Below are 20,610 nucleotides of genomic sequence, written 5' to 3'. Positions count from 1 at the left end.
TATTAAACCAGATTATCTTCTGCCTATATCACCATTATCATAATGACTTTTTGGGCCAAACAATTGTTTTCTTTGTTTGAACCTTGTTTTCTTTGCAGATTTGTGCAAAATTTTCTCTTTATATGATTTTCCTTATGCTTCACTGACATCTTTATGTTCATGAGATAATTAAAGGAACTCACTTTGGGGAATTTTTCCAGTTATCCAGTTATGTAAAGAATAGCTTTTTTTGTTGTTGTTGTTGAACAAATACTATATAGTTATGCATAGTGCCTAAGGAAGACATCTTTATTTGTCCACCTCATAATATTTAATTATCACTTGAGTACTGCACTGCCAATATCCTATTTTGACAAATTCTAAGTGAAGCTCAGAGAAATTAAGTAACTTGACCCACTTTCCAAAGTTATAAGTGGCAACATCCAAATTTACATACATTTTCTTTTAGCTCAAATTCTTATATTTTCCCAGTTTTGATGCATAAATTTAAATAGAATATGCTGATGTTTGCTTGGCTGCCATTAATAGAACATTCAAATGTTTAAGACATTTTCCCTCTAAGGGGAAAAAGGGCTTAAGTTTAATACATATTGTTTTTGAAAACGTTACAACTATTATGAAAATGTAGAAAAGTCACTAATAATATTAAATGGTCAAATATATCACTTTTATGATAGAAAATGTTTCCATTTTGACCTCTGCTTCTGAAACTTGGGAACCAGTTAGTTCAAATGAGAACCCAATGAAAGATCCAGACTGAGTACAAGCACTTATCTCCTGAGATTCTAATGAAATACAAGCATTGAAGTAATCGTCAGGAATATGGGGGTGGGATATCACCAGTTGGTCAAGAAATTCAAAACATTTCTGGAAAGGGTGTCTACTGAACCCTAGAGGCAGCAGACATAATGGAGGATAGTGTGAGATATGGATCTGAAAACAGTGAAATTAGCTGAAGATCTATGTACAGAATAAGTAGGGCAGATATTCTCTTGCTCTTCTCCACTCCCAACTCAGGACAAAAGTATCCAGCATTTATCCTAGCCTTATCCCAATCCCCAAAGGCCCTCTCTAAAGAAAGATCAAGAAAGCCCATTTAAACATAAGTCCCCAGAATAGTCTTCTCCCCTTTATGACATTTCAGGGCCTGTAGTCTGATCCCCAACCCCCTGCTTTCTCATTCTGTCTCCTGGAGTGGATAGAGGAATAGAAGGAACTCTGGGTTTCTTTGTTTCAGTTTGGATTTCCATTTTTAAATGTTTTATTAAAGTATAGTTGATTTAAATGGCTATGATAATTTCTGCTGTATAACAAACTGATTCAGTCATATACATAGACATTCTTTTTCAGATTCTTTGCCCATATAGGTTATCACAGAATATTGGGTAGAGTTCCCTGTGCTATAAAGCAGATCCCCTTTGGCCATCCCTTCCACATACAATAGTGTGCATATGCATTTGTTTTGGTTTTTTAAACACTGCAAGATGAAAGAAAGGGAATTAGGTGAGGATTAAATCAATGGAAGTGATGGAGCAGTAGGATCTACAGTCAGATTTTAGACATGACGCTCAGTACAGAACTGATGAAAAATCAGTTGCAACTTCTGCAAAATGCAGAGCATTGGAAACAACAGACCTCATGAACATACAAAGCAGAAAACAAGGATTAGGAATGAGCTACTGTCTATAGCTTGACAAGTTTCAGAAAGCTAGAGATGAGGAACTGAAACACTGCTGCAGAGGTGATCTCCTATGCCTCTATTGCCCACAGAAAACAGGCAAAAGAGAGCAAGAAGATCATTTTTTCTAATGTGCAGAATCCACTTGACCTCCAAAATTTTGTTGCTGGGGAGTCTAGGGAATATAGGGTCTCCAGCTTTCCAGTCAGTGCAAAAGGAAAAAAAAAAAAGAGTACATTTACTAGAAGGAAGTGGATCCTGACTCTGAGAGCCATTGGACCACATCCGCTGCTCACTCCCAAAGAGCTTCACACACACACTGGCACTCTATGTCTTACCCCACAGAGAGCTCCCAGTCAGAATACCAATCCAGGCAAGCATGGGAAAGGAAAACACATCCATTTACACAATAGCAAAGAAACCCCTCACCCCCTACTTCTTCCTTCAACTACCACCATTCAAGACAATCAAAGATTAATAGGCGTAAGAGAAGACAAACATTGTGAAAGAGAATAGTTACAAAAATCTAACATCACTCAAGAATCAGAAGAGAGGAGTTCACATCATGGCGCAGTGTGGTTAACGAATCCGACTAGGAACCATGAGGTTGTGGGTTTGATCCCTGGCCTCACTCACTGGGTTAAGGATCCGGCGTTGCCATGAGCTGTGGTGTAGGTCACAGATGAAGCTCGGATCCTGCGTTTCTGTGGTGTGGTGTAGGCCAGTGGCTACAGCTCTGATTAGACCCCTAGCCTAGGAGCCTCCACATGCTGCGGGTGTAGCCCTAAAAAGACAAAAAGACAAGAAAAAAAAGAATCAGAAGAGAAATCTCTGATATGATCAGAGAGATTAGATTAAGCCACGATTTTGAGTCAAATATCACCTAGAGAATTTGAAAGATATTTATACTAAATTTGCTCATGTTAAACAGCATAAAATATCTTAAAGTGTAGAGAAGAAAATATAAATGAAAACAGTCAAATAAAAGACCAGTCCAAGAGATACAGCCTCCAAGTACCCGGAGGCCCAGAATAAGAAAAACACACTTGAATGTAGCCAACACAGAGGGCATCCAGTCAGACTGGACTAGGAGGATACAGGGCCTCCAGGAGGAGACAACTCTTCGAAAAGGAGAACTCCATCCACTAGGCAGTAAATTTTGAAACTCAAGAAGCTGGAAACATTTCTCCTAAGAGATACCCAGGTATGGGGACATCATTACTATAGAACGAAAATCTGATTCTCTCTCACTGCTAACAATGGCCATGACAACAGAAAAGCTCTTCACTGATTCTTCACTTTTCGAATCAACAGAAATCATCCAGTTTTTAAATGCCAGCTCCATTGTATAAAATGTCCCATAGGCCAAATAGAACACAGGTGTAAGATGAGTCCAAGATACCAGCTCCAGGTGGTAACCATGGTGGAAGCCATCAGCTGACAGAACCTCCAAGATGGCAGTCTTCAGCCAGAGGTTTTTCAGAAGTTTCATTTATATGAGCAATTTGCAGTTATTATTACATTTGATCCTGACAGTCCGTCAGAATAATATGGTTGTAAGCTTCAGAAAAAGAATGCAAATGTCAACACACTGAACAACATAAACGTAAAGCTATATTTGGTTGATGATAGGAAGCAAAAGGTGGAGAAAAGTGAAGGAAAGAGTGAATAGGGATATGGGAGTCCTTATCTCATTACTGGGAGCCAGGAGATGTGTGGGCAGTTGAGAGCACACACAAAAAAACAGAGGAATAAACAAGCAGTAGAATTGCAGAGGAGATCAAAGGAAGAATTTAAAATAATTAGATTATAAATATGTGAGAGGAGAGGGAGAAAAACGTGAGCCAAGTCCCCATTTTTCAGCAAAAAAGTCAATACATACTTATTAAATATCTACTCGATATTGGGTGCTATTCCAGGTGCTGAAGCCACAGTAATGAAAATGGGAGGGGGAAGAGGAAACTGGTGCTTGAGGCATTTTATTGTTGGGGTCACTAAGGGCCATTCTAGTTCCTGAGGTTCAGCAGATACTGTCAATGGGCCTCCATCATAGCTTGGCTTCTCCAGCTTTTTTCTATTCCCTTCTACAAGGCTTAAAACCAAGAATGCTCAGTAATAATCAAGCTATCCACTAAGTTCATCTGTTTCCCAGGAAACGTATCCTATCACAACCAGTGCGTACAAGTATTACATTGATAAATACCAGTTTAAATGCTAGAACAGTACCAGGGATGTTTTATTCACTGCAATTCACAATAAATGATTAATTAGCCAGGAAAATAGATAATATATGTAACGATGGAATTCATTTTCCTTTTATTAACATAGGTTTCATTTTATTCCACTTTGTTCTCTTATTTTTGTATTTTTGTCAAGGATGAACTGCTTTCTACCTAATATCTACCCCCAAACTTGAAATCAAGTGTTTTGAATATAAAGAAAATATTACTAATTGTTTATTGCTGTGTATTTCCTTTATATCAACTATTTTAATCTCATCAGTACTTTCATCATGACAGTTATTATTACTGCTGAGCAAAAATCACATTTCAGTCATGAAATCTATTAACTCATATATATGTATGTTACTTAATCACCAAATGATAGTAAATTATTTTACCTATCTTATTAAAAAATAACAATTCTTGACATGCAAATATTATAATCAGTAATGGCAATTTGGTATAAAACAATAAACTATCCGTATTTGGAATGCTGATATGATGTCAACAGAGATACTTGCTTGACTTTATTATCCAGATATCAGTTTACTAGCTTATATTTTTTGAAATGCTGCTGATAAAAGTGATAATTTCTGTGTCTATTGTCTTCAAAGCTCTTGCTTGAAATATGTAAAGTGTATCTCTGCAGGGCAGGGATTCTAGCTCCATTATTTATATATCTGACTCCTAAATATTTTATAAAATGGTGGTCAATAAATTTTTAAAGAATGAATGAATGAATGGACTTGCTTCATACAATATTTCATCCAAAAATCTTTATCCACTTATTTGCATACACTGACTTTTTCCATTTTCCCCTTCATATTCTAAGTTGCAGCTATGTCAGTCTCCCTGCCATTTCCGGATACTCCAAGCCTCTGCTTCTCAATCATTAAATTCATTAATATTTATCAAATACCTACTGTGTGCCAGATAGCATGTCAGTTGTTGAGACTACAATAATGTATATGGGTAGAAGGACCAAAACTTAAAATGCATATTATTGTTGTCCACTCTTTCTCTTCTGTCTGAAATACTTTATCATTTTGGATTTCTGTTTAAATGCTCCTCCTCCAACACAAAGCTGAGGTTAAGAGCACAGAGTCAGACCATAAATGTTCACATATTGGCATCACAATTACTAATTATGAGACTTTGAGCAAGTTCCTTAACTTGTCTTCAGTTTCCTCATATTCAAATTAGGGAAGATAATGATATCTACCTCACACAAGGTTGGTGGTATAATATATGAAAATATCCCAAGTGAGTTCTTGGTTCATAATTGTTCAATACATGGTATCTATGTCAATAGTACTATGCCATGCTGTTAGAAAAACAGTGGAATCCCGACAAAATATTCTAGGATATATTAGCTGCCATCAGTGTAGATTGACTTTAGAACTTCAATTAAAACCTTTTACTCATGATTTGGATGAGAAAAAAAATTAATCTACAAAAAATCTGCAAAAAAACAAAGCACTGTCTATACGTACAATATAAGAGCATTAATTATCAAGCTAGTTCACTATATTATCCAGCAATCACTATAAAGCTATGAAAAGAGTGGAAAGAAAAGCAAATGTGGAGTGGAGTGAAGGAAGAAAACCCACATTTTTCTACATTCCAGGAAACAAGGCTTTCAGACCATATTCATGTTGCTTTATTTGGTTCTTCCATCACTCCTATGAGGTAAGTAACATGACTAAAACTATCCTGATTAGAACTCTGAGGATTCAAACTTGAAAAGATTAAATTGCTCTCATCGTTTCCTTTCATTATAGAATAGAATAGGTCCTAGAAACCAGATTCTAAAGCCTCTTGTCAAATGTTCATTCTACCACTCAAAATTTTCACATATGCAAAGGGGAACTTAGATCAAAATCTTCAGCAGTCCATTCTTGGGTCAAGCTTAAACGATCTATAGGTTCACTGTGGTATCACTGATGTGAGTGCATGGATGCGCAGTCTTCCTGTCAAGCCAGCAGAGAGTTACACAGGAGGGATGGTGTGGGGAGGTGTGTTGCCAGGAAGATAGTGGACCAATATACCTTTCAGCTTCCTCTTCCAACTCAAGCATGCAATCAGCAGTATGCACTAAGCCCTACTCGTGTACACAGTCTAGGGGTAATGAAAGATATTAAACCTGATCTTGATTAGCCTGCAATTTAACTGAATGCCAACACTCTACATGAAACAATTAAAATAGCTTGAATGAATAATGGTTCTTTCACTTCAGGGTCTTGGACTCAAGTTCCTTATTTGTGGTAATACCTAACTTCTAGAGTTGTTGTGAGTATTCGTTAAAATAGCCTATGATAATTACTGGTGCATTGCCTAGCACATAACAAGAGTTCAGTAAATAGCAGCTGTAATGTGCCTGATGACAGCAGCAATTGGAGCAGTGGACAGCTAAATTTTGAATAGTTTAAACCTTATGAGTGCAACTGGGAATGACATGTTCATGGAAACATTAATCAATACTAGTCTGATGTCTATATTCAGAGGTAGAACTAAATATCAAGTTCTTTTTTTTTTCTCCTAAATGAATTTGCCTTTTAGATTCATTTTCTAGGGCCTCCATAACAAAATACCACAGGGATATTAAACACAGACATTTATTTTACCACAGTTCTGGAGGCTAGTCGCCAAAGACAAAGTTGTCAGCAGATTTAATTCCTTCTCAGGCCTCTCTCCTTGGCTTGCAGATGACTGCCTTTTTATGTGTTTACTTGGGTGACTGCACGCGGGTACCTGATGTCTGTGTCCAAATTTCCTCTCTTATATACATTCCCATCATGTTGGATTTTAACCCACTCTAAAGACTTCATTTTAACATAATCACCTTTTTAAAGACCTTATACTTTTTATTTTATTTTGCTTTATTTATTTATTTATTTATTTATTTTTTGGTCTTTTTGTCTTTTCTAGGGCTGCACCAGCAGCATATGGAGATTCCCAAGCCAGGGGTCTAATCAGAGCTGTAGCCGCCAGCCTATGCCACAACCACAGCAACGTGGGATCCAAGCCATGCCTACGACCTACACCACAGCTCATGGCAATGCTGGATCCTTAACCCACTGAGCGAGACGAGGGGTCAAAACCACAACCTCATTGTTCCTAGTTGGATTTGTTAACCATCAAGCCACCATGGGAACTCCCCTTATCTTTAAATATGATAACATTCTGAAATACGTCCGAGGTGGGGAAGGGGGTTAGGATTTCAACATATGAATTTGGGGAGGACACAATTCTTCTCATAAAACTTATGCATGAAGACACAGACTCACAGAGATAAAATATGTACAACAAGCTTTGTTACTGCCTAGTCCAAGGACCCCAGTGGAGAATAAGGGAAAGGATCCTGGCCAAAGTGATGGAGATAAGAGAATAGTTTGTAATCATCACAGAAGAATTTAGCATACACCAAAAGTACAGAAGAGTGGACTGACACTCTATGGATGGACCTGCAGGGGATTTAGTCAGTTTCACAGAGGAAAGAGGAAGGGAATTTCTCTCAGTAGATCTCAGAGGGTCTAACTACGGGATACAGAAAGAATGCATGTCCTAACACCTCAGCATCCAGAGAAACAATCATCAGAACAAGCTGATCTTCTTCTTACAGGCATCATAGATCTTTCTTTTCAGAGTCATCAGGCAACAGAGAAGATGATGCCTAATGATATTTGTTGTGTCTATACACTCAGGGTCCAGAAATGCTCAGGTAAAAAGTATGCTGATACTTTAAAAATACACTTGAATTTCTGAGAATGAGTAATTATAAAAGTGTCATAGCAGGTGTCACTATCGAGTATAATTTTTGGAGGAAACTTAGGTACCCATAAAAGGGTATTGCTCCACTGAAGCTGTAATGTGTAATGATTATAACTCCAAGCTCTTGTTCCAACATTGCTGGCTCAGCATCAGAACCGATATTAACTAGCTAGGTGACCTTGGGCAAGTTTGTTGGTCATTGCTTCTTAACACCTTCGTAACTAAATTGGAAATAATACTGGTTCCTGCATCACTGGGTAGTTCTTGGCATTACTTGAGTTAAGATGTGTAAAGTGCTAAGACATTTTATTATCACCAAAAACCCATAATGAAGCACTCAATCTCACGAGAGGCAAGGAAAGTTCCAAAATGTTTTCTACCAGATATAGCAAACAAAAACAAAGGATGCTGAGTCAAATTTTACTATCATATATATAATGAATATTTTTAGAATAAATAACTCTTAAATATTGCATGAATACTCATACTAAAAAATTGTCATTTTTATGAAATTCAAACTAACAGGGCAGCCTGTATTTTATCTGGCAATCCTGCAGGAACCATATTGAGCAGTATTAGGAAAGAACATCAGAGAGCATGATTCTTTGAAGGTCACAGTTGTTTAATAAACACATGAAGTATGACCGAAGGATTTGATAAACTCAAGGGGGCTATAATGTAGAGAACTTTGACAGAAATGAAAGCATTTGGATTGACTCAGTACATTCGAGAAACTGAGTTAGTTACCTAAGAATTGAGTTGAAAAATAACTAAGCCCCATGAAAATAACTGAATAGTAATTTCAGTTCTCTTGCAGAATTTACAGCATTTAGAAAGTATTCAGTAACTTTTTTATATTTGAAAAGTCAGTGAATGATTAAACAAAAAATAAAGAAAAATTTTAGAATGGAAAAAATATTTGTCATGGCAAATGATAAGGTTCATGAATTCAGAGGTAAATTAGTAATAATTTGTAATCCAGCTGTATGGACTGAGGAACAGTCTAGAATAAATGGAGAGGAAAGAGAAGATTCTAAAACTCTTTCAATACAAAACTTCTGGGATGGTGAAAAATGTACAAATTTGATTACCATCATCCAGCTGTGATACTCTCCTCAGAAAGCATTTGGTTCAGTTGCCTCAGATTTTGTATAAGGTATATTCTAGGGGGAAAAACACTTAATTGTAAATTCTTCAAGGCTTTCCATTTCAAGGGTAGAGTATAACAGCAACAATAACAGAAAAAGTTCTTGCTATTCTTTACTTTGTTAGCAGAAAAAATAAAGTTTGATCATAACTTACAGTAGACCTTCTGTAGATAGAGTCACATTGTCTACAAGAGGGCTTCTAAAAGATAGAATATATACACGCAAGCATTTGAGAATCCCGAAATTAGTAAGTTTCATCTAAAATTGTTGTAATATTCTGATCTTTACACACACCAGAACACTTTCAAACCCTTCCTCCTTTTACATATAATACAAGAGAACAATACAACTCAACCCACTCCAACTGGCAAATCACAAAAGACCTTCTTTTAAGAGGTACATATTTAGTGCCTCTTGTTGCTCTATCATCACAACTGTGAATGCAAGAACCAACAAAGAAAAAGAATTAAAAGAAAGTGAAGTTATAAGTTTTATTTATATAAATGAACTTTGTCTCTTATAAGCACAGAAAGATACTGAATTTTCAAGCTGGTCAGAAATCATGTGTAACTTTTAAAAAAATTTCACAGCTATGAAAAACCTGGAGTAGGAATAATGTTTATTGTTTTTATTAAAAATAAGTATTATTAATATGTTTGAGTATTTTGGAATTCATGGAGAAAGTGCCATGATTTGTTTTCAAATATTTGATGGATTTGGCATATCAAAATATTTTTTTTTTTTTACTTTTCAGGCCTATACGCACAGCATACAGAGGTTCCCAGGCTAGCGGTCAAATCAGAGCCTCAGCTGCCAGCCTACACCACAGCCACAGCAAAGTGGGATCTGAGCTGCGACTGCAACCTGCACCACAGCTCATGATAACATTGGATACTTAACCCACTGAGCAAGGCCAGAGATGCAACCCACATCCTCATGGATCCTAGTTGGGTTTATTAGCCACTGAGCCACTCAGGGAACTCCTATCACAAAATATTTTTTAAAAAGCATTGCTCGATTTTGAAACAATTTTCTTTTTTTTTTTTTTTTTTTTTTTTTTTTTTTTTTGTCTTTTTGCTATTTCTTTGGGCCGCTCCCACGGCATATGGAGGTTCCCAGGCTAGGGGTCAAATTGGAGCTGTAGCCCCAGGCCTATGCCAGAGCCACAGCAACGCAGGATCCAAGCCGTGTCTGCAACCTACACCACAGCTCAGGGCAACGCTGGACTGTTAACCCACTGAGCAAGGGCAGGGACCGAACCCGCAACCTCATCGTTCCTAGTCGGATTCATTAACCACTGCGCCACGACGGGAACTCCTTGAAACAATTTTCAAAAGAAATATATTTCTAAAAAGATGTAATCTCATGTTTCTGATGCAATTAACTCTAGCTCAAATTTTTTTTTGACCTTTAATTGATTTCATTAGCATAGATTTTTCCTCCAATTCAGATGGGGACAAAAGCTTTATCCCCAAATCTCCCAAACAGTTATAGGGTCGAACCTGAAAATTTCTCTATAAAAATTCTAACAGAAAAAAAAGCTCGTCTAATACCACACATTTAGTTGGATGGTATAAAAGTAATCATGTTACAATCCCCAAAATGATTAGGTTTTTCATTCACACAATCCCACTTTCATCCCCATCACAGTTTTGTCAAAGAATGTTGTTCTCTGTTGCATATTTAGAAATCCAATTATATATTTTTTGAATAGCCTATAATCCAGCACTTTAGGAACATAACTGCAATAAAGGTAGAGCAGAATTAGAGCAGAGAGACAAATGAAGATACCAGCAATATTATGTCTACTTCTTTTTCTTTCTCAAAATTAAGGCCAAATGAAAAGTCTCTAGCAGTGATGTGAAAAGGGAAAGTTCAAATGCAGCCAATAGTCCACGATGAAATTAAATGTTTGTTGCCAATATTAGTGAAATAATCATAGCCAATATTCAAAACAAACTAGAATCAAAATAATGCAAAGAAAGCATTTTTTTTTAAATCCTTACTTTTGTTTCAATCTTACCCTTAGTGGGAACCTGGAAAATGTTTAGTTCCTTCAAAAATGATTGGTAATATTGTTACAAGTAATTCACAAGCTAATATTAGCAATAAACTAAAATGTATTTTTATCTATTTAGTATTTATTAAACCACAAGTCAATGTTCCAGGAATAATGTTAAGTATATTAATACAAGGCATATCAATTAATATAAATAATATATTTATATAAGAACTCCAGGTAGCAGTACACATACAACAGTGGACATGGATGCTATGCTGTGAGTGCAGATGTTATGTGCTTATTTCTATAAAGTTTAACCCTTTAAACTACCTGTTATAGAGTAAGAATTAGTTACCTAAATTAAGTAATCTTCCCAAATTAAACTGCTTATCTTTTTTATGGCTGAATATAAAAGAACAAAATAATGCCATTTGCAGCAACATGGATGGAACTAGAGACTCTTACACTGAGTGAAGTAAGTCAGAAAGAAAAAGACAAATACCATATTGTATTACTTATTTCTGGAATCTAATATATGGCACAAATGAACCTTTCTACAGAAAAGACACAAACTCATGGACTTGAAAAACAGACTTGTGGTTGCCAAGGGGGAGGGGAGGGACTGGTATGGACAGGGAATTTGGGGTCAGTAGATACAAACTATTGCATTTGAAGTGAATAAGCAATGAGATCCTTCTGTATAGCACAGGGAACTGTATATGCTCACTTGTGATGGAATATGATGGAGGATGATGTGAGAAAAAGAATATATTTATATATATGTATATGTATATACATGACTGGGTGAGTTTGCTGTACAGCAGAAATTGATAGAACATTATAAATTCACTATAATGGAAAAAATTAAAATCTGTACCAGTTTACATACAGTTTGGAGATACCTTAGAAATCTATACATAGAACTTCCATATGACCCCGCAATCCCACTCTTGGGCATATATCCAGACAAAACTCTACTTAAAAGAGACACATGCACCCGCATGTTCATAGCAGCACTATTCACAATAGCCAGGACATGGAAACAACCCAAATGTCCATCGACAGATGATTGGATTCGGAAGATGTGGTATATATACACAATGGAATACTACTCTGCCATAAAAAAGAATGCCATAATGCCATTTGCAGCAACATGGATGGAACTAGAGAATCTCATACTGAGTGACATGAGCCAGAAAGACAAACACAAATACCATATGATATCACTTATAACTGGAATCTAATATCCAGCACAAATGAACATCTCCTCAGAAAAGAAAATCATGGATTTGGAGAAAAGACTTGTGGCTGCCTGATGGGAGGGGGAGGGAGTGGGAGGGATCGGGAGCTTGGGTTTATCAGACACAACTTAGAATAGATTTACAAGGAGATCCTGCTGAGTAGCATTGAGAACTTTGTCTAGATACTCATGTTGCAACAGAACAAAGGGTGGAGAAAAAAAAATGTAATTGTAATGTGTACATGTAAGGATAACTTGATCCCCTTGCTGTACAGTGGGAAAATAAAAAAAAATTAAATCTTTTTAAAAAACCACGTATCTTTCAATAGAAAGATTGGGTTCCTATAATATTATGGAGGACAGACAAACATAAGTCACAGGAGAAAATAAATAAATAAAGGAGATATCTTCAGTTTGAGAGGCAAAAATGTTAATACTCAGGATTCCCTTAAATCAGAATCATAAACCTTGCTTCAGATGAGTGCAAAGTCTATCAGGGGAAATGACTGATATCTAAATAGCTGTAATATAAGATAGAGCATGGTTAAACGCTATAAAAGAGGACGAGAATACAAGATGGTAGCACAGGAATCTGCCATATTCCCTGAGGGTGAAAAATGAATTGCACTGAGAAGAACATTCTGCACAGAGGGAAGATCATAAGCAAAGCTGCAGAAATGAGAAATTCTGAGACATGTACCAGGTCCAGAGAAGAGTTCCAGTGGCAAAACAAGCTATAGATGAAGGGATAATAGTAGGGGGCAGTGAGAGCATGTTGGGAATCAAAATTTCCTTGGATTTCTCAGTGATCCTGTAAAAAGCCTTAACCTCCTAAGGCAGGGAAACACAAAAAAATATGTTTTTTCTTTCCCCCAAAGATTTTCGCCTACCACATCCCATAGGATTAGATCTGTACTTATTTGTACAGTTGATTGTTCTGATCCAAAAGTATGATAAAACTTCTCTTGTCTCCCCTGGAGAGCAAATGGTTATAGTTTGAGTTAGGGCTCTAGGTTAAGCAATCAAGATATTACCAATGACAGTGTCTCCCTAGAAATTTATAATTCTGAAGAGATGAAGCCCAGACCTTGAATACCTCTTTAGATCCCAAAAGCTGTTGACCCCAGGACTAACATGTCCCCAGGAAAGACATATTTACATTCTGAAAGGTTAGAGTAAGTGAGGACCTAGGACCCTATCCATCCCATTCCCAAAGAGTAAAGGATTTTCCTCTCCTTTGAGAAGAGGACAGAACTGCCTTTCTGCCGAATAAATCCATTTTTCTCCATTTCTCCTCTACAGAGTGAAACTCAGCACTTGCCTGGAAAAGTTCTATGGGAGCTCATTTTGTTGCCTGTTTTCTAGCTATGGGGAACCAGCACTGCCACCGTTAGAATGGATCTGGTTGTGAGCATCAATTCAGAACTTTTTTTCCTCACCCAGGTACGTTCTATTTCTATAGTATTCATGTATAGCATATAGGAATATATACATACATATGGGAATATATATGAATACCTACAAACATACAGGAATATACATATTTCATGTATAACACACAGTATTTGTGTATACACATATGACACACACATACTCTCTCTGTCTCTCTCTCACACACATACTGTTTGAGAGTTTTTGACAAAAGGGAGTCAGCATGAAAAAATTTCTGGGCAAGCCAAAAGTTTTCATTTTAAAATGTTTCTTTTGGAACTGTGTTTGCATTTTCCAAAAGCTGCAGGAGAGTGGTACCTTATCCCTGCAAACACTGCAACTGCTTCCAGCAAAACATCAACGCAGTAAAAGAACAACTCTATAAAATGTTGCTGCAGCCCACCATAGAGAATATGGAAGCAACTAAAAGTCAGACCAGAGACGGAAACCTGTGACAATTGAGTTCAAAGAACTTAATTCTATTCAGTTAACCCTTCTCTTGGGAATTGGGGGTACTAAAAAAAAAAAGTATCCAGAAGACTGCCTTCAAAGAAGTGATTTTTTTTCTTGTGAGACAAGACAAAAATGTCACTCCAACTAGACAAGTGCTAAGATGTTTAGATCAGATAATAGTCACTAAAGATGGTTAGGAAGGGAGTGTGTGTGCCCGTGTGTGTCTGGTTGGGAGATCATATTTCTGAAGGAAGAGTGTTTGCCAAGACTCTCTTTCCTCTCTCCTTAGTAATCAGAAATTTCCTTATTCTCCCCAAATGGATCTGATGATTCTATAGCAATGCCTGCCATCCTCAATACTCTCCCAAAGTGTCAGCTATCAAAGAACATAGGATAGGAAAGGCCATGTTGACCACACTTAGAAATCATTTACAAGAACATCTAGAATTCTCTTGCTTTTTTCTTATTCAAAATCCTTGTACCGCTCAGCTTTGGAGTGAGATAAGCCTGAGTTTGCTCTTGGATAGCTTACTTAATCTCTCTGATACAAAGTGATGCTTTCTGTGAACAAATGAGGCTGTGAAGATGAAATGAAAAACCAAATATAAAATGCCCATCGCATCCTCTGACCCCCCCGACACACTCAACAAATATTGTTCCATACCCTCCTTAAGCCACTCCTCCCCTCCTCCCTGATTCCAGAATGTCTTTGAAGTGAAATGTGGGACAATAGGGATGTCATTGTGCTGAACAAAGGTAGATAGTCAGCAGTATGGAAGAACATAAAATTGCTTGTGATTTTCAGATTCAGTCATAAATTTGGAAGGAAATAGACATAGGAAAAATATTGAGAGAGAGTTCCTTGCAGTATTGCAAGCTGCCAAATCAGGGGAAAAGATGAGAAACAACTGTTTGATTGAATGGCTTCTCCTCAATGAAGAAGTAACAGCAATGACAGACGTGCAACTGGGGAAAGACAGGGATCTAATTGAGTTTTTTAAATATGTCAACAAATAGGAATGTGTTCTGTTATAGGAAGAGTATTACCATCTCAAAGGATGCTCAAACACATTTCTAGGTTAAAGGGCAAAAAATAACAAATCCATGTCTCTGAGATCTATTTTTAAAAATATTAGTAACTTAATTGGCTCTGATTTTCAATAAATTCCAAGGTCTTTCCAGAAAAGAAGAATAGAATTTAAGTAGATGCCAAAAAGTAAAACTGCATGTAGTTGAGCAATACCACTGAATCTGAAAATATGCTGGAAATGCAAGGAAGTCTGATTAACTATCAAATTTCTTGAGTAATTGAACCTGGGTTAAAGACATTTTGTGATAATACTCCTGTGTCTTTTATTCTTCAGGTTTGGAATCACTGTCATCATTTGACGGAGGGGAAATTTCTCACTGTAATAAATCAGTACATTTTCATGGTATCGCATGGTTGCAAATCTGAGGTGACATCAGGGTTTCTTTATAAACTTTTGAAGTATGAAGGAGGCGCATGTCTACTTTGGTCTGAATATTTTCTTTTTGCTTCAAGGAAGACTACTGATGTTTTAAGATCTTCTGTTCATTTTACATTGGTCTCAGAAAAGCCTATTGACCTTAGTAATTTGATATCAAGATTTCTGCTTTATAAACAGAGACTTTCTAACTTCTTTGTCATATGAGTACAGTTTTATCTGTTGAGGACAGGAATTGTGTGCCACACATTCCCCCCCCCCCATATTGTACCTCCAGTTCCATACAATCTTTGGTCAATTTCCTTTCTAAGGCTCCAAGTCCTCTTAAAGAGGAGAATGCATTCACTTTTTCTAACTTGGGAAGATAGAAATAACCACTATGTTTGTTATTCTCTCAAATAGATGTAACAATTTGATTGATTAAATTTATTAGAAAAGAGAAATTTAAATCATTTAAATAAGTTCACAAAGTTCCAATTAGAAACAATTTGTCAAAACAGTGCCAGGCTCATGGCAATCAGAGAAGAAAAAGAAAAAAATGGAAGACAAACTGGAAAAGAAGTAAAACTGTCACTGTTTGCAGATGACATGTTACTATATATAGGTAACCCTAAAGATGCTACCAGAAAACTACTAGAGCTCATCATTGCATCTGATAAAATTGCAGGATAAAAAATTAATATACAGAAATCTATCACATTCCTATATACTGACAACAAAAATTAGAAAAAGAAACTAAGGAAACAATCCCATTTACTATCACATCAAAAAGAATAAAATACATATCTTATTATGGAAATTAGTAAGTGTATACATGAGTAGAGAGACTAATATAATGGATCCACATGTAGCCATCATCTAGCATCAACAATTTAATAAACTCAGGAATTCCTGTTGCATCTGCAATTTCACTTGCCTCCACCTCTTCACTCCACTATACGGCATTATCACTTCCCCCTTTATAAATATTTCATTGTTTAACTCGGAATACAAGGACTCATCTTAAAATATAAGGTTTTTGGGGGGGCTGCATCTGTGGCATGTGAAAGTTCCCAGACTAGGGGTCAAATCTGACCTACAGCTAAGATCTATGCCATAGCAATGATTGCTGCATCTGCAACCTAAGCCACAGCTTGCAGCAATACCAGATGCTTAACCTATACAGTGAGGCCAAGGATCAAACCCGTATCCTCATGGACACTATGTTGGATTCTTAACCCACTGAGCCACAACAGGAATTCCATTAAAATGTAATTTTAATACTATCAACATACCTAAAAATAATTTATTTAGTGTTTGTATTCACTTTTCTTTTTTAATTCTTTTGTTAAAATATAGTCAATTTACAATGTTGTGCCAATTTCTGCTATATAGCAAAGTGACCCAGTCATACATATATATACATTCTTTTTTCTCATATGAACTTTTCTCATTTTCCCCAGTTTTATTTTTTTGTTTGGTTGGCTGCTTGCTTGAAACAGTGTTCAGATGAAGTCCTTGTGTTTTAAATGGTTAATAGGTCCCACTTAACCATCTAGCAACCACTTGCCTTGTATTTTTTTTTTTTTTTCGTTGAAATTCTTTGTTGGTATGTTTGTGTGTAGAAATGGAGGTATTTTTCTTGGAGATTTTACCACAGTATGAATCTTAATGCTTGCCTTCTCTTGGTTCCAAGTGTCTTTTTTTACAGATTAGCTAGTGGTTTATCTGGTTTTTGCCCCCCCACAAAGAAACCAGCTTTTCCACTTATTCATTTGTTTTATTGTTTTTGTTTTCCAGCTCATTAACTTCTGTTTTATTTTTATTCATTCTTTTCACCTTCTTTTAGTTTACTTTTTTTTTTTTAGCTTCTTGACCTGAGTGTTAATTCATTTTGGGGAGTTTGTTTTACTTATATAGGTATTTATATTTTTTATTTGGTGGTTGCTTTACTGCTCTGCCATAGTTTATATATATATACACATATACCATACTCCATCATTAGTTTGAAAGAATTTTTAAAATATTTATCCTTCAATTTTCAACCAAATTTCTTAACATTTTTTTGTTTCATTTGTAAGTAGAACATCCTACTTGATTTTTGTTTTGGGGTGGTGGGGAGTGCCATTATTCTTTTGTTTTATAACTTGTCTTCATATGTATTTTCCTTTTAATCTCTTGCATTTTATGCCATGAGAATTATTGCTGTTAGTTTATACATAAATATTACAAACTCTGTTAAGCTTACCGTGATTTACAACCTTTAAAATTACAGAGTATATTTATTTATCTCTTAGATTTTTAAATCTGACTTCTGCTATGATCGTGAGCCCTGCTTTCTTTCAATTTGTACTCACCCAGGAGTATACCTTGGCCCACTTTTATTATTTCTAAATAGGTTCAAGATACAATTTACATACAGTAAAAATTCACCCTTTCTAGGTGTACAGTTCTATGAATTTGGACAACTGTGGTTGTGTTGCCATCAACACAAACAAGAGATACCACAAAAATTTCCTGGTTTGAGTCAATTATTAACCTGCCTCCATCCGTTGTCTATTACTACTCTGATTTTACCCCAAAGTTTTCTTTTCTGTTGCTTTTGTAATGTAGCAAAAGCATTTGACTGTTATCCATTTGCGGTATGGATCTTTGGTTCATTCACCACTGTTGTCTTACAATATCTGGTATATGGATGTACAACATGCATTTATACATTCACAGTTGAAACATTTGAATTGTTTCATAACTGGGTAGTTGTGAATAAAGCTGTTATAAATATTCATATAAAAGTTTTTGTGTGAATAAGTATCTCTATTTTCCTTTAGTAATTACGTAGGAGTGAACAGCTGGGTCATACGGTAAACATGCTTGGTTTTACATGAAATTGTCAAACTGTTTCTAGAGTGTCTATACCATTTTTCATTTTCATCAGCAATGAATCATAGTTCCAATTGCTGTCTATTGCCTTTTTCTCATTTTCCCTTCCTTTCTCTCCTTTTTCCTTCTTCCTTTTACCTCCCTTCCTCGCTTTCTCCCTCCCTTCAACAATACTAATAGGGGTATGGTATAATCAAATTATGATTTTAATAGGCATTTCTCTGTAGATTAATGATGCTGATAATCTTTTCATGTGCTTATTGGCCATCTCTAGCTCTCCTTTAATAAAATGTGTTCACATTTGAGGTCTCGGGTCATTTATTTTACATTGAGTTGCAAGAGTTCTTTGTACACTTTTGATACCAGATCTCATATATTTTTTTACAAATATTTTTTACCAGTCTGTGGCTTGTTTTAATTTTTTAGCAGTGAATTTAGAATAGCAGATGCCTTTAATTTTGATAATGTCTAATTTATCAATTTCTCTTCATTCAAGGTATGTGGTTTTATTTGTGTTCTATCCAAAAATATCTGCTGAAGCTAATGTTGCAAAGATTTTCTCATGTTCTAGAAATCGTATAGCTTAATTTTTAACATATAGTTTCAATTCATTTTGAGTTAATTTTTATATATGGATGGGAAGTATGGGTCAATATTTATTACTTTTGCATATGGATGTCAGATTGTTGCAGCACAATTTATTAAAAGACCATTCTTTCTTCTTTGAATTGCCATGGAAATTTGGCTATATCAGTGTGGGTCTATTTTTGGATGTTCCATTCTCTTCCATTGTGTCTATCTCTTCACCAATACTGCATTCTCTTTATTAATGTTTTTTCCTAATAAGTGTTGAGTCAAGCAGTTTTTGTCCTCCAGAACTGTTCTTCTTTGGGACTGGGATTCCACTGAATCTACAGATCACTGTCAGGAGGATTGATACATTAATAATAATGATGGAGTTACTGTTGTGGCCCAGCAGTAACAAACTCGACTAGTATCCATGGGTTTGATCCTGGCCTCTCTCAGAGGGTTAAGGATCTGGTGTTGCTATGAGCTGTGGTGTATGTTGCAGATGCAGCTCGGATCTGGCATAGCTGTGGCTGTGGTGTAGCTGGCAGCTGCAGCTCTGATTTGACCCCTAGCCTGGGAACTTCCATATGCTGAAGATGAGGCCCTAAAAAGTCAAATAACAGTAATAATAATAATAATGAGCTTTTCCAGTCTAGAAACACAAAATATTTGTTTATTCATGTCTCTCCAAACACCCTTGTATGGTGGGTATGATACCATGTGGGAAGAGATCATTCTCACTCCTCAGGAGGTGCTCTTGTCACACAAGGAACACATGAGTCTTGTGTTCACATACACACACAGCTGCTTCCTACTTTCCAGTTAGACCCACTGCAGTGCCCTTCTCCATCCCCATGCCTGTACCACCATTTGTGCCTCAATTTTTATCCTCACCCAAAATATGTGCCAAGAGTTCAGGACTGTGACCTTTAAACTTAGGGCTATAGAAGCATCCTAACTCCTCACATCCTTGAGTTTTCCTTTCCTTTCTCCCAAAGGTTTATTCCATCTGGCCCTAAGCACATACTGATTTACAAACAAGTCCATCCACCCCCAACCGAGAGGGATATTAAATTATAAAATAGAAGGATCGGGTTGAACAAATCACCCATTTGTTCTATTGGAATGCCATTGCTCTGCCTTGGTTTCTTTAGCTTGGCAAAACTGAGCAAAAGATACAGATAACCTTCTCTAATAAGTGTGAGAAGAGAAGGAGCAGTGGTGTTTTGATATTTATTCAACAACTATCTCTGGGGAAATAAAAGGCCTGATTTGTTGTGTTTTCCAATGGCTATGATTAAATCCTCCCACAGGGACTGATTTCAAACTACCAAGAAGATGCAAAGGCCCTGAAAGTGACAGTGACAATGTTTACAAAGTCTGTTTTGAAACATGTTTCGTCATGTTTACAAATTCTCCTTATCTACCATTCCCAAAATCACAGCATTACTAGGCAAATAATTTCATCTTTTCCATCTTTTTTCTTTCATTCTACAGAACATTCCTGAAGAAACAAGAAACAGATTTGACTCACCACTAGCTTTTCTAACTTCAAATCAACCGATTCCACCTTTGCTACTTAGCATACTTTTACTTATTTCTAAGAGATCATCTGTTGTTCATTTCAAGAACTGTTCAAAATCTTTTCTAATCAAGTCAGGCCTTCAATCCCATATCCAACAGCAGTAGTTTTAGATGGTAACCCTACTTCCTAAATAAACTAAATTAAATTAATAAAATGAAATAAAAGGAGACCTCATATGTGTTTCT

General features: G+C 36.2%; 1 long non-coding RNA gene across 1 annotated transcript in view; it reads right to left on the bottom strand.

Annotated features, from left to right (window-relative positions):
- The window catches only part of LOC110255471 (uncharacterized), a 335,318-nt gene that overhangs the window by 38,853 nt on the left and 275,855 nt on the right, over nucleotides 1-20,610 (bottom strand). The window lies entirely within an intron of this gene.

Source organism: Sus scrofa, chromosome 9, assembly GCF_054392235.1.
Source record: "Sus scrofa isolate SSC_HxYL_T2T_F1_AM1 chromosome 9, Sscrofa_HxYL_maternal_Yorkshire_Landrace_v2.0, whole genome shotgun sequence".
Lineage (NCBI taxonomy): Eukaryota > Metazoa > Chordata > Mammalia > Artiodactyla > Suidae > Sus > Sus scrofa.
This window is presented reverse-complemented; position numbering and strand designations above follow the sequence as displayed.